At 35.5% G+C, this 11,195-nt stretch overlaps 1 protein-coding gene across 4 annotated transcripts in view; it reads left to right on the top strand.

Annotated features, from left to right (window-relative positions):
* Positions 1–1,512: 1,512 nt before the first annotated feature.
* LOC136031024 (uncharacterized) overlaps positions 1,513–11,195 on the top strand; it is a 38,783-nt gene continuing 29,100 nt past the window's right edge. For 2 of the 4 annotated variants that reach the window (XM_065710208.1, XM_065710207.1), the window contains exon 1: positions 1,529–1,648. The gene's annotated coding sequence lies outside the window, so the exon portion shown is untranslated. Of the gene's footprint in view, positions 1,649–11,195 lie in introns of all 4 variants that reach the window. The other 2 variants (XM_065710205.1, XM_065710209.1) reach the window with 2 other exon arrangements.

Below are 11,195 nucleotides of genomic sequence, written 5' to 3'. Positions count from 1 at the left end.
TGGATATCCGCACTTCTTCTTCACCATCTACTTTTAAGTCAATTTCGCTATCATCAATAAAACCAAAGCTCATTTTTTCTTCTTCTTCCTGGGAATCGTCTGCAGTTACGAACGAGTCTCACCATTAGTCACTAATAATGTCACTAAGGGTTTCTTCATTATTTTTATTTTTACCAAAAACAGCAGAACTATTTATACTATACACTGATGTTAAGGTAATAATTGGAGTCATACCACTATTCCTTCCAAGTTTTTTTTTTACTATTTTGCTGCTTCGAATGACCGGATCTAATTTGCCATTAGATACATGATCACTTAGTTTTGCCAGCAGTAGCTTACTGTTTCCTTGCCAGCTTTAACTTCGTCATGGCGGAACTGTAAAGTCTTGTTGTTGTTTTTTCTTTTTTATGACGTATTCACGATTTTTCTGGGCACCGAAAGGTCGGTAACTGTGAATACAATTGGTACGGTGGTGTTGGACGGATCTTGAGCGGACGCTGTAAAAGGTTGCCTAATCAGCCGCCTTACACTAGTGATAGTAGCAGACATTCCGTATACTTTCTGTAGAAATTCCACGATGAAGACTTTGTCGGCTGTGTTTTGCGCTTCAACTGACAGTGTAGGGCTGATTAAGACCCCGAAAGTGATAAGATTGTTTTTACGCTATTAACTCTCTCTGTCAGTTCGTACCGCCTCAGCTACTTTCTTGTTTATTTCACTGGCTACCTCTTGCCTGACTGTTTTGCAAAAGTTGGCTCATATTTTTTTGGCAAAAATACAGATTACAATTTCCGTGACTTCTGACGCAGAAACTTTTGTTTTTATATTCTCTTTAAGGTCGCTGTCTTTGGCTCTGAAAAAATCCAGAGAAGCACTCATATCGAATATGAATCAGTTGAATATGCCCCGCATTTAATTCCACTGCTTTTGTGATGACGTCAGACCCAAACACTTTCAAGTCTTTGGTTCATTTTCTTAAATATGTCGTACTCTGTTTCAGACATTGAGAGGCACCCTCTTAAGGCCAGAGAAACATTCGTCACATTTTAGAGCATTCAACCTTTTATCCAAAGCACAACCCTCCATTTCACACTTATCAGAGCCTTTTTCGGGCTTTGAGGCTTTTGGCTGTTTCATAGCGCTTTTCCCTGTGGTTTTCGGTGGCATTATGTGGCAAGGCTGCGAGCACAAGTAAAAAGTTTGATATTTTGGCAAAGATTATCTCAGCAAACACTCAATTCTTTAGAAGCTGACACCACTGATAGTCCAAATAATTATTGCCGTTAAGATTCTCGAGGTATAGCTGGGGGAGGTGCAATACTCAAATCACTTATTTCCAGCAGTTCAAGGATTAAAATGCAGCCAGTATCAATTCAGCCTCTTGATAATTTGATATTGCTTTCTTCTGCACAGACTATCTCCGGAAGTACGGCTACATCCGGAAATACACGAAAAACGGCTAATCTAACTTATTTTATGGCGTTAAAGGAAAGTAACGTTCGACAACTGCGCACTAATCTCAGATTTTTTAAATTCGGAAGAAGCAAGCACTTGGAATATAGGCTATATGAATATATTGGAATACATAGGCTATATGGAATATATAGATGCTATAGCCTAAAGCCTAAGGAGGAAATAACAAAAATAGGTAGTCTACAAATAAATGCTCTATATCACAAATTTAGCCAATAATCCTGTGTCCAGTTTTCATACCACCAATTTGTTGTTCTAAAGTTAAATGAATGAAATTTAAGTTTATGTTTAAGTACTTATATTTAAGTTTAGATATGGATAATTTTGATTGACTTTGTCTTAAGGAGCACAGGTAAGGTAATGGGAGACCATGGAACCAAATGAGGAAGAAAAAAGCAGTAAAATTCCAGTTAATTGACTTCTTGCTGTCTTGGAAAGGATTTAGGTTAGGACAAATGAATCTTTCAGGGATGAATCTACAGACTAAAGTATGTCCTGGGAAGGTATTTTAAAACAACTGTCTCCTCTCCTTCTCCCTCTAGAGGGCCCTGACCTTTGATGACCTTGAAAAATATGTGTGTTATAAAAGTGAAACCTTGCAAAATAGATCTTTGGTTTAATTGAAGTACAACAAAATTGTTTTCAGCTTCATAACTTTGCTCAATTCAATTCTATAAGGTTTTAAAGATATGCAAACACATTTCCTATATTTTGAAAAAAAACTTTGATATGGCTTGAAATTCTATTCAAATAACTAGAATTGTATTTTCAGAACTAAAGGCAGAAAGGGCAACTGGTAACTAAAAATTAAGGTAAAATGTTGTTTTGTAAAAATTTTAATAGGTATAGACCTGAATGTAGACAAATTTCAACTTCCAGGACATAATTTAGCCTGTAGACCCATCCCTGAAAGTTTCATTTTTCTAACCTAAACCCTTTCCAAGATAGCAAGAAGTCAATTAACTATAATTTTACCAAAAAAGCTCCTGGATTTAGATTATTCTGGTGATTTAAGCATCCTTATGTAGTTCATTAATAACAGTTCATTTTAAGTGCTGCATGATCTAATTCTTTGTTCTACAGAGAAAAATTTCTAAAGTTCACTCATATTTTTAAGGCAATCAGTCAAAACCAAGTGTAATCTGTGAGCAACACAGTGTAAAAAAAACTATGAGGCACCTTCTTCCTAAACATTGCTTGAATTCCACTGGATTCCCCACCTATAACAAATATGCCATCATAACATTAGGCAACTCACAACATCAAATTTACAAAAAAAACAAACTGTTCTATAGTTTCACAAATCAAGATGGCCGAGCTTTTGGTATTTAATATTTGCATGTGATGGAAGCCAATAAGCCACTCCACTAATTTTCTATCTGATGTGTACCTGGGTAGGATTTCTAATTATTCTTTTCTTGAAACATCTTTTATCTTGTCAAAAAGAAGGGATTAGCTAATTTTATTTCTGAAATAATGTGTTGATGCAAGGCATTTCCTATCAGTGTAACTGCATTGTTTTGCTACTGATGACTGCAATGGCAATCAAATTGGCACTATAATTTTACCTTCAACTTTTGGTTGCCTTAAAATATTTTCTGCGTCTGGTCAACAAGATTATCCCAGCTTGCAGATGTTTCTGATTTGTCAATACTTCTTTATGGAAGACCCTAATGGGCAAAAAGCAAATAGCACAAAAATGTACTTTGTGTGATCTCTATTTTCTTGAACCTCTTGAAATTTGGACCAACTTAGGTCACTTGCTAAACATCTCAAAGTGTCAGTACTAATTATCTTAAATTCCACCCATGCTGATTCAAAATTCCTATGTATTTTACTAGTATTTTGTTGCTTCAAGACACTAGAACTGTTTTCCCACTAAAACATTTTGTCTTGATGAAAGCCGTTTTTCCAACAGTTCCCCCAGCCCTTACATCTGCACTAGATAAATGGTAGCAAGCAAAACAAAACAAGGAATTCAAGTTTCATGAGCATTCAATCCATTTGTGTCTTAAAGCAATGCACACTGAATTTCCTCCCATTTGAAGTAGAAGCCAAATTCCTCTCAAGAAAAGGTTGAGCTGGTTGGTCATTGTTTGATTATGGACTCACAGCAACAAACAAGATAAACTGACAAGCTGATTCTTAGTTTTGACTGAACACCTGCTAGAGATCATGATTGCTGGTAAGACACCAGAGAGGAATTGTTTTATACATTTCAACACAAGGTTGTCTACTAGTAGTATATTTAGGATTCTCCAGGATGAGATCAGAAGTAACATTTTAAACAAAGTCATTGGAAAGCAATTATAAAAGTAGTAGTAAGAAAAGCAACAGTGCTGTTTAATTGCTTTAAAAAATAAAAGCACATGGGAGAACAATATAAGTAACCAGTCATTCAGTATTGCTAGTTCATTATAGCGCATAGCTAAAACACAAAATAGCCTTTAAATAGAACTAACAAGGTCTTTTTCCAAATCTAGGCAGGTTTGCCCCTTGTCCCCCCTAATTGGCACCACTGGGGCCTTATAAGCTTCATTCAGGTGAATACTAGTACATTCCTGAATAAAAAAAAAACTAAAATTAATGAGAGATATATGAGGATATTAGTGCTGCTTAGGTAGGACATGGCCCAAAATTGGCTGGGACCAAATGGTTAGGATATATTATAGTACAAACCATAAAGTAAATTTCAGATTTTTTTTTCTCTCCAAATGGGGGTTTGGGATTCAGGGGAAAATAAATCTAATGTGAATTTAGAGTTTAAAATTAGGCTAATCCTGTAGAAAGACTCCTTCTAAGAAGAAGGTTAGTAACAAAAGAGCAATACCATTCAATTATATGTTCAACTTGCTTTCTAAGATTAATTTTCTGTAAAATAAAAAGAATCTCCCATCTCCCACAAATGAAGCAAAATTTTGTCCTTAGGTTATTGACAAATGTCATAATGAACACCATAATAACACATTTCTTACTTTATAGATCATACATAGAGAGTTATGTTAATCATATTTTAATGGCTCCTTCTATTTTAATCTATGTCTTTCCTAATTTTGTATATAACATAGGAATATATCTTGTCCATTATGAGGGGGGATGCAACTGCCATAGTAATATTTGGTTAAAAGTTTCAAATGCAGCATTACTTCTTGTTTGTTATCATAATGCTTCCTCCCTATAAGGAGTCTTCATTCAGAATTTTTTTGAATTATGGATAAAATTACAATTGGACACTTGGAAAGCTCTTCTGAAGGAAACACACTAATAAAACAAAAGTATTACAATATCAGGGATAAATTCCTGACAATGGGCATCACCTTCTACCCAAATCATCTTATATATAGTCTTAAATAATATATTTCTTTGTTGTTGGTCATCCTAGGATAAGTTGCATAATAGATAACTGGATTCTTGACTTGATGAAATCTAGTTTCCTCTGAATGATTAAAACTGAAATATAGAAAAAATATAATTAAAAAAATCAATAAATGTGGATAGCTATTGAAGGAAACATGATAACCTGATTATATGAAACATGCTGTGTATATTAAGTAAAAATTTCATCAAGAAATTTAGTAAAAATTTCAGTGTTTTAGTGTGTTCTTTTAGGTTTTTTTTAAACTTTTGAGAAAGGGCATAAACAAGGAATCAAATGGTACTGTTTGTATTGTATTTGTATGTTTCTTTCAGAAGAGGATAGTGTTATAGGGTAACAGATCTTTACTCCCTATCCATATTGTTGTTGTTTTATGCAGCACTAAGGATTAAAAATGAGGAAATTCTTACTTTCTAATGTACAGTAAGTTTTAATCATGCTTCCTATTTTGATTTGTGTTTGAGCATTTTTACAGAAAAAAGTTATTGCTAAATTGACTGTGAGCTACTATAATTAAAAAAAATGCTGTTTTCTTCTATTTTATAGATACATATGTAAATTTCAAGAAAAACAATTCAATAATACACAAGACAAGAACTGAACGTAAACCTTGTATTTACATGTTATGTTTTATGGACCTAGTTATAACTTGAGAATTTTTGAGTGACTAAGAAAAAAAATGAGTGTACTGGCTATGAAAATAGGTTATTTTCTTTTTCTTAATCCTACCCTTCTGAAACAGATAAAGCCTATGTTAATTTTGCTTTAGCCATAACATATTTCCCAATTCTGTGTTCTGTACAACAAGAAAACATAAGGGTTATTTTGATAAACCTGAAGAACATTCACAGCTTGCAGCAATAGAATGGCTGTTAACAACTTACAATAAAAGTTGACTGTTCTGGTCAATTGGCAAATAATTCCTTCAACTTTACCAAAATTTACTTAACGAATAGAACAAAATGGTGCCATTAAGACTGTCATCAAAGTAACCTGAAGATATTTATAATTTTCTGAGACATGTTTTAGCAGTCAAATATTTCACTGCTCCTTTGTAGTAGTCAAATATTTCACTGTTCCATCAAACTTGCTCCTCACGACCTTTACAGTTTTATGCAAGGTTTGATGGTGCCAGGTTAGGTAAGGCTGGGTTAGGTCAAGTTTTTTTTACTCATTTCTGAAAACCAAAATTAACCTAACTTTAACTGTATAAGAGTGAAAAAATCTGAATAACTTTAGTTGTATAAGACTGAAAAACCTATATATATATATATATATATATATAATGAGTTGGAGGTAATAGGCTTGGGACTGTCTGTGCAGGATTTCGACTCTTGTTGATAGAAGAGCATCACCAAGCGCTGAAAACCATGTTGTGACCAAGATGGGCCCAGGATTGCATGAAGCCTCCAACTTACTGGAGGTCCCAGGGACTTCTTGCTGTCTGGTTCTAAGCCAGCTTAAGCGCTTTGGTGTAGACTTGAGAAGATGTGTTGGTCCCTGTCCTGCACTGGTATCTGGGATCATTGCTTATCCTGAGGCCAAAATAATTTCAAAGATTTAAAGAACATGAAAATTGGAACTTAGAATGTTACGGCGTTAAATAATGACTATCACATCGACATTTTGACTGACGAATTCAGACAGTTTGAACTGGATTTATTAGGAGTTTCAGAAACTCATATCCCAGGGGTAGGAAGTATGAAATTAGGTGACATAGAATTTGTTTCCTCAGGCAGGAAGGATGGGTTACATAGACAGGGAGCAGGGCTCATGATGAATAAGGAAGCTGCTAAGTCTTGTTTAGGCTGGGAAGGTATTAATAATAGAATACTAATTGCTCATTTTATGACTAAAAAGTTCAGGGTATCAGTTATAGTAGTATATGCCTCTGTTGAACCAAACTGACAGGAGATACTAGTGATTCAGATGAATTTTACTTACAGTTACAGTAGCAAATAGAGAGGGTACCAGGTAGAAATATGTTGTTTTTTTTTTGCTAGGAGATTTGAACACCCAGGTTGGCAGAAATAGGGATAGATGGTTTCCTAGCCTAGGTAAATTTGGAAAACAGAAAAGAAAACATTAATGGCTATAGACTTTTGCAATTTTGTAGGTATAACAACCTAGTTATAACCAATACAGTGTTTGGTCACAAAATGGCCCATAAGTTGACATGGTATTCACGTGATGGTAAGACAACAAACCTTATTGATTATGTTATTGTGAACTGAAGACTAGCAGGATCAATACAAGGTACTAGGGTGTAAAGGAGTGCTGTTATTGATGTTAAAAGTAAAGATCACAATCTAGTTGTGTCTAAGGTTAATTTAAATTTGAAATTTCGGAAGGGTAACTACCTCCCAGAAAGTTGTAATGTTGGTAGACTCCAGGATGATTATTTAAGAAAAACTTTCCAGGAACAGTTGAATGCTAAACTTGAGAGTTCAAAATTTTGACAATGTGTAAGATGGATGGAAAAATTTTAGAATAACAATTTGTGAAGTTGCTGATGGTGTTTTAGGGAAGAATGCTAAGACTGAAACTAGGAATATTAGTGAAAAAGCTTTTATGTTTAATAGAGGGTAGAAAGGGTTTGTACAAGAATTATCTGAGTGATAGGTTGCATGAAAACAAAAGGAATGCAAAGAAAGTGGAGAAAGCATTAAAATTTGAACTAAGGAGATGTGAAACAGAGGCCATGGATAAAATTGCTGAGGATCTGGAAGATCCAGCTAGACAGCATAATAGTAAAATATTATACTGGCATGTTAATTAATTGAAAGGGAGTAGTCAATCAGGACTAGTCCCAGTTGAAGATAGGAATGGGGCCATGATTAGTGATAAGGAAAAAGTTAAAGAAAGATGAGTGGAACATTTTGAGAATGTGCTAAACCAAGATAGAGTTGCAGGAAAAGAAATAGATGAAAATGTAAAGGTTTGTGATACCTTGGATGTGAAGGAAGATTTGTTTTGTGAGGAAGAATTAGCAACAGTGCTAAAAGGATCAAAAAATAATAAGGTTCAAGGTGCTGATAGTGTGAGAAATGAGTTTCTTGTGTATGGTGGCTCTGAGGCTAGGAATAAGCTATGGAAGATTATGAATATGATTTTTGAAAAGGGGTAGTACCTAATGATTTTAGGAAAAACCTTAATTAAACCACTGTATGAGAAAGGTGACAAGAGTGAGTGTCGTAATGACCAAGGCATTAGTTTGGTCTCTGTAGGTAGCAAATTACTTGGTGATATGATACTTTTTAGACTGAGAGATGCTGTAAACAAAGTTTTAAGGGAAGAACAGTGCGGTTTTAGAAAAGGTAGAGGATGTATTGACCAAGTTTTCACTATTAGGTTAATAATTGAGAAGTCCCTTCATTGTCAAACACCTGTGGTCCTCAGTTTTATCGATTATGAGCAAGCTTTTGATTCTGTTGATAGAAGAGTGTTAGCAAAGGTCTTATTCTTATATGGTATACCAGAAAAATACATTAAAGTGATTTGTGCTATGTACAAGAATAATACTGCTGTGGTTAAGGTAGGAAATGAGGTTAGCAACTGGTTTTATATTAAATCAGGAGTTAAGCAGGGTTGTGTTCTATCCCCCTTTATATGGATCAATTTGATGGACTTCGTCTTAAGGAGCACAGGAAAGGCAATTGCAGACCACGGAATCAAATGGGGAGGAAATCGCTCCTGGACTTAGATTATGCTGATGATTTAAGCATAATTATATGAAAGCATGAGCAAAACTGAATGAATTTTTAGAGGTTTTGCGGGTTCAGGGTGCTAGAATAGGCTTGAAAATTAATGTTAAGAAGACAAAGTCACTAAGGCTAGGAATAAGTGAAGATGAAAAGGTGACGTTGGGTAACGAAAAGATTGATCAGGTTGGCAACTTCACTTACCTTGGTAGCATTATTAGTAGACAATGGGAGCAGTGAAGATGTTAAAAGTAGAATAGCTTAGGCTCTGGGTGTTTTTTTCTGAGTTAAAAAAAAAAACTTTGGAAGAATAGAAAGATAAGTCTGCAAACCAAGATTAGAATATTGGAAGCTACAGTGATGACAGTGATCAAATATAGCTCTGAAGCATGACCGCTCTGAAAAGCAGGTGAAAATTTACTAGATGTTTTCAAGAGAAATTGCCTACGGATTGTTCTGGGTACCCGGCTGACCGACCGTATTTCAAAAACTAGGTTGTACGAAAAATTTGGTTCAATCTCGCTTTCTAGGGCTATAATGAAAGAAAGGTGGAGATGACTAGGCCACATTCTGCGGATGAAGGATGTCAGATTGCCAAAGATTGTCCTTTTTGGCCAACCATCTGGGGCTACACAGAAAGCAGGTTTTCCTCGTCTGGGTTGGGAGGATGTCATAAATAAATATTTAAAGGAAATGTGAACTTCCTGGGAGGGTATAAAAAGGGAGGCCTTCAATAGATTAGGTTGGAGGAGGAGCGTGCGTTGCTGTGTTGATCTCAGGCGGCTTGGTGCTGCAGTGAGTTATTAGTAGTAGTAATAGTATGCAAGCTTTGATGATAAAAGTTAGATTAGGTTTCTCATAAATGGGTAACAAACTCTACCTATCCTAACCTTTCCCAATCTGTCACTAGCAAACATTCCATACAACTGAAAAGGTCAGGAGGCGTGAGTTTGATGGAAGAGTGAAATATTCAACTACTACAAAGTAACAGTGAAATATGCAACTGCTACAAAATATCCCAGGAAATTATAAATATCTTCAGATTAAGGGGGCATAGGCTCCAATCGCTAATGGCACCTTAACCTTTTTTGTTCTGTTCTTGAAGTAAATTTTGGTAAAATTGAAGGAAGCATGTGCCTATTGAAAATAACAGTCAACTTTGCTGCAAGTTGTTTACCAGCCATTCTATTGCAGTAATTTGAGAATGACATATGTATATATATATATACTAGCTGTTGGGGTGGCGCTTCGCGCCACCCTAACACCTAGTTGGTGGGGGCGCTTCGCCCCCCCCCCCAAGCCCTCCCGCGTGCGTAAGTCGTTACGTGCCATTGTAGTTGTCTCCCTATGTCCAACCTGTGTATATATATATATATATATATATATATATATATATATGGTTTTAACTACGTAAAACTTGCGAATATACAACATTCTTTGCTGTCCAATTGTCTGTGCATATAAATAGATTGTCAGGTTTACCGACTCTTGAACATGCAACATATAATGGTCCATGGGAAAACAATCCGTATTCAGATCTATACCTCATGATTCTAATGATTGCTCTTGAGCTTTGTTGATGGTGATTGCTAATCGACGATTCCCTGTGTCGCCGTCGTCATTTATATATCCCCCTGTGCCCCCCGGCGTCCCCGTTGTATTTGTGTCCCTGTGTCCCGGTCATCATTTGTGTCCCGGTGTCCCGGTCTGTATATACATTCGTTTTTGAATTAGTCTTTTTTTTAGGTTTTAGTTTTTTACCTTTTTTTAGTTTTTTTAGTTATACCTCATGATTCTAATGATTGCCAGCTTTGTTGATGGTGATTGCTAATCGAACATTCCCTGTGTCCCCGTCGTCATTTATATATCCCCCTGTGCCCCCCGGCGTCCCCGTTGTAGTTGTGTCCCTGTGTCCCGGTCGTCATTTATATTCCCTGTGTCCCGTTTGTCATTTGTATCCCGGTGTCCCGGTTTGTATAGGCTATACATTCGTTTCTGAAATGGTATATGATGAAATAAATTTTTTTATTTTTCCCCTTTTTTTCTTTTTATTTTTTTTTTTGGTTTTTACTTTTTTTTAGTTTTTTTAGTTTTTTTTCTTTTTTCTTTTTATTTTTTTGTATTTTTCTTTTTTTTAGTTTTGTTTTTCTCCTTTATTTTTCATTTTTTTTTCCTTTTTTTATTTTTTTTCTTTTTTAGTTTTTTTAATTTTTTTTATTAGTTTTTATTTTTTTTTTATTTTTAGTTTTTTTGTAGTTTTTACCTTTTTTTAGTTTTTTTTTTAGCTTTTTTTTTACTTATGTCCTGGTCCTCATTTATACTCCCTGTGTCCCGGTCGTCATTTGTGTCCCGGTGCTTTGTTGATGGTGATTGCTAATCGAACATTCCTTGTGTCCCGGTCGCTTTCTCTTTGAGTGTCCCGGTCGTCATTTATATTCCCTATGTGCCGGTGTCCTGGTCGTCATTTGTGTCCCAATGTAATTTCGTAATTTCGTCAGTCGAAAACATGACTTCAGTCGACACAGAAACATGACGTCACCTGACACACAGACAGACAACTTATTTTTATATATATAGATGTGCCGGTGTCCCGGTCGTCATTTGTGTCCCGATGTCCCGGTCTGTAATTTCGTCAGTCGAAAACA

Source organism: Artemia franciscana, chromosome 9, assembly GCF_032884065.1.
Source record: "Artemia franciscana chromosome 9, ASM3288406v1, whole genome shotgun sequence".
NCBI lineage: Eukaryota > Metazoa > Arthropoda > Branchiopoda > Anostraca > Artemiidae > Artemia > Artemia franciscana.
This window is presented reverse-complemented; position numbering and strand designations above follow the sequence as displayed.